The sequence below is a fragment of the Belonocnema kinseyi genome, chromosome 1, assembly GCF_010883055.1.
Source record: "Belonocnema kinseyi isolate 2016_QV_RU_SX_M_011 chromosome 1, B_treatae_v1, whole genome shotgun sequence".
NCBI lineage: Eukaryota > Metazoa > Arthropoda > Insecta > Hymenoptera > Cynipidae > Belonocnema > Belonocnema kinseyi.
In genome coordinates, this window is record NC_046657.1 from 26,394,812 (window position 1) to 26,399,048 (window position 4,237).

A 4,237-nucleotide genomic window follows, 5' to 3' on the forward strand; every position below is an offset into this window, starting at 1 on the left:
ATTGAAGATGATATTGATGACTGTTATGAGACGTCTGAAAATTCCGCTAGTGAAGAAGAACTAACTGATGATGAAGGTATCGCAGCTGATTTGGATTTCGAGATGAGGAAAATGAAATAATATGGACTAACGAGCCATTGCGCTCTAAGTTCTCAAGAATACCTCCTTCTAATTTCATTACACACCTGCCCGGGCCTAAAGGAGATGCGCGAGGAATAACGAATGAAGAAAAGTTGTTTTCTTTCCTTATAAGTGATCAATATGTCTTATAAGTGATCAATATGATCCCAATAATCATTTGTCATACTAACAGTGAGATAGAGAGCTCTAACCTCAAATATACTGACCTTTCCTGTTCTTTCGTTAACCCTACAGATGTGTCTAAAATGAAGGACTTCATAGGTTCCTTGTACATGAATGGTATTTTGAAAAATTACGGCTTGTGTCTAGATGATACAATAATTTGGAGTCATTTATATGTGTTAAAATAAAGCTCAGAGTATTTGTTGTGCTAGGTATACGTGTGTATGAGCGGCGCATGCGTTGACGCGCCTATCGCCGACTCCGCGAAGTTACGATGCTGTGTGCGGTACTCGCTGACCGACTGCCCTCCTATGTGCCTCTCATCAGTATTGCAATAAAGTAAATCTTTGTTTTTGTGTAATTGTGACTTCTTTTATTTCACCTGCGACATGCCCAGCTGGTCTAACAATATCCTGGATTTGTATCGCTAGTCTTTCCAATAGTTTACGTACTTATTTGAATTCGATGAGAAAGTCTGATTTCCCTGTTGATTTTCATGTTATTTAACACAGAAACTTTTATTGGATTAAATAAGTATTTACGGTATGTTATGAATAAATCAATTTTTTGGAATTAATCAGATTATCACGCAAATGGACAGCAAATGGACATTGATATATAAAGGATAAATTAATGAATTTATAATAAATAAAAAGGCATTACATAGCTAAATTTTATTTTTTTGTTAACAGATACATAGAAGTTTAGAAGATGATGAAGCATGGAGCAAAGCTAGAAGAAGATAGAAGATTAGATGCTAAAGAAAAAAATAGAACATTAGAAGAAAAGATACTGAACTGTTAAAGACAAACTTCAAAGCACTCAAGTATCGAAATTAAAAATTTAGAAAAATAGATGTAAAAAGAATGTAAGGTTAGATTTAAATGAATGAAATTAGAGTACGTGCAGTACCGATGAATAGACAGCGTGTTGGAGAAAGGCTTTAACGATACGGCACTGACATGACGATATGTAACGCGCATAAGCAAGCGAAGGCAACCTACGACACGATTGAGCCCGAGCAGAGCATAGTTAGTTAGAGTCTTTCGACTTTAGCATCGAGATACTGTGTAAAACGCATTGAATAAACTTTGTTTGTGTGATCAATTCAGTGACTATTATTTTGTGTACACATAAGCTCCAAATAAAGATTATTCTCATACATACTTTATGTTTTTTCTTACGAAATAATTTTTAATGTGTTATTTACGTTTTGCCGAGATTTTATGGGGAAAAATTCTATTATATAAATATCTAATCTATAAATTCTATACATAAATAAATTATATTGGAATGAATCGTATTGTAATGAATTGAATTTTAATGAATTATATTGGAGTGGCTTCAATTAGATAGTAATAAATTGGATTCGAATGGATTGAATTGAAGTGGATTTAATTGGAGTGGATTGTATTGGAATGGATAGGACTGGATTTGAATGAATGGGATTAGAGTGGATTGGAATTAATTGGATTGTAATACATTGGAGGGGATTGGAATTGATCGGAGTGTATTGAAATGAATAGGATTGGATTCGAATGAAGTGTATTAAAGTAGATTGGAGTGGAATAGATTGGATTGTAATAAACAAGAGTGGATTGGATTAAATTTAATTGGATTGGTCTAATGCGATTCTATACTGCTTGCGTCATAAACGTGAGTAGGGGCGGTTTACCTCGCTCACACGTAGAGGACGCAAGATTAACATTGTTAAAAATCCAATGAAATCTTACTTACAAGCTCAACGTGAAAACTGATAAAAATAAGTTTAAAATCAATCAAGTTTGTTATTTGCACAAAATAACTTTGTCTAACTAATTTTTAAAACAAAATCTGGCAGAGAGCATGACAAACCCACTTCTGGCTAGTGTACAGATAAATAGAAGCTTAGAAGCCAAGGACGAAAATCAACTTAGAAGAAAGAGAAGTAGAATAAAACAAGAAAAGATGGACACAAGGGGAAAGATGACAAAAGAAGAAAACACAAAATCAAGGAAAGCTAGAATTTAGAAGATTAAAATTAAGACGAATAGATGATAGAGAACTAGATTAAAGAGAAATTAACAACATACGAGAATAAATTAGAGAAGGTGCATATCAAGGAAGGGAGGGAGTGTTGGAGAAATGCTTCCTCATGTGATGTTGCAGTTAGGCACCATCACAATGATCTAGTAACAAATTAAAATTATTATTTTAATTACACTGAAAATTGTGACGTTGAAATTTTGTTGAATCCGCAAGCTGCAGGGTTTTCCAAGACTATGATTTATTTAGTTTAGTTCCCTTAATTTAAGAATTGATTTTTTTAGATTTTTATTTTGTTACTATGCACATCCTGAGAAATCCAACCAACCTCGAAGATCCACAACCTTCCCGACCTATAGAGAAACTTGAAGAAGCATTTGGGACGCCTTTTGTCGATTGAAGTTACTTAGCCCGTTTGAAATTTCCCGCCTAAACCTGCTGTTTGTCATCCCGTTCCCGTCTTTCCAGTCGTACCTCAAATTGTAACGAGAGAATTTTGAAATGCTGTTGGGATTATTGCTGACTTTTATGGACGCCCCCCTTCAACTTATCCACCTGGGAGTTGAATTCAAGATGAACGTTTTTTGAGAAGGTCTATTGTCGATCCCCGGCAACGCGAGTGGGACCTCTATAGCTCAGGCCCGAATGTTGACAGATGACGTTCTCGGTGCTAGGAGCTTAATTCGAATTTAAACAAAGTCCTAGTAGCCGACTTGGTTATTGGCACTGTTCGGAGAGGAAGTCTGGGACAATAGTTAACATCTAACGAACGAAATAGATGATTGTAAATCATCAGATTCAGAAGGACGCATTTTGTTTTTGAACACAGCATTTTGTTTAAAAAAACATTTGGCAGCACATCCCTGGTTCTGTTTCCCGGCTCTAACAACGTCCATAGCAACGCCAATCAGAGGATGGAATATGGACCAATCAAGGCTCATCTCGTCGCGAGGGAAGTAAACGACACCAAAGCACGAGTCACTTTCTCGTCGGAAGCTTGCGGACCAATACGCCTACCCCTTTGCTTTCTAGTGTGTATTTAGTTTTTCTTTTCTTGTGTTATAGACTCTTCAAATAATTTGTTTGTGTGAATAAATAAGTGCTACTACGAATGCTGCAGAGTACTATTCCACTGTACTACCCAGTCATCGAGAACTTGTGGTTTAACCCAGACATTCGGAGGTATAGTTGCCTTTTGTTGAGTTCTGAAAGGATTAATTGTCAATTTGCGTGTGACCCCCTTTTTCTGCTTGTTTATCCTGTGAATCTGTAGATTTTTGGGGGGGGGGGGGGGGGGGGGGCACGAGAATTAAGATTATATCCTTGACCGAATTACTTGCTTATTTGAAGTGAATTTAAGAATTCATACTCAATGGTTTTATGTCTCATATCACTTATTGTTAAAATAAAATGCAACAGATTTTCGTATCAGTAATCTCTTGTCTTATTTAATGCAGAGTTGAATTTTTAAAATAATTTTCGGACCACCCCCTCTACCATTATCCAGACGAGGGATTGAGTCTGTCCAGGCACATTTTCGGTTCTCCTAATTTGACTTCTTTGTTCTTTTGATTTAATGTTTCTTTTTTGGTGTAAGTAGACCTAGCACCCGGCAACTAAAAAGTGTATTTGGAATTTTTTTGTTTGTTTTAAACTATAGTTGGGAACCGAAGGTTGTAACGGCATTAAGCGAAATTGTCGTTATAAATTAGACACTTCGAGTAAAATTCAGTACTCCGTAACTGCATTTTGTTAACTTTTAATTTAAGATAATTTGATATCGTCCTGGTATTTTTTTCGCATGTATATAACAATTGAGCCGCCGCATGGAAGAACGGGATATAAAATATTTTTCGAGGAGTGGGAGGGCCCTTGTAGGTTTATGAAGACATTGTTGAATTTATATTTT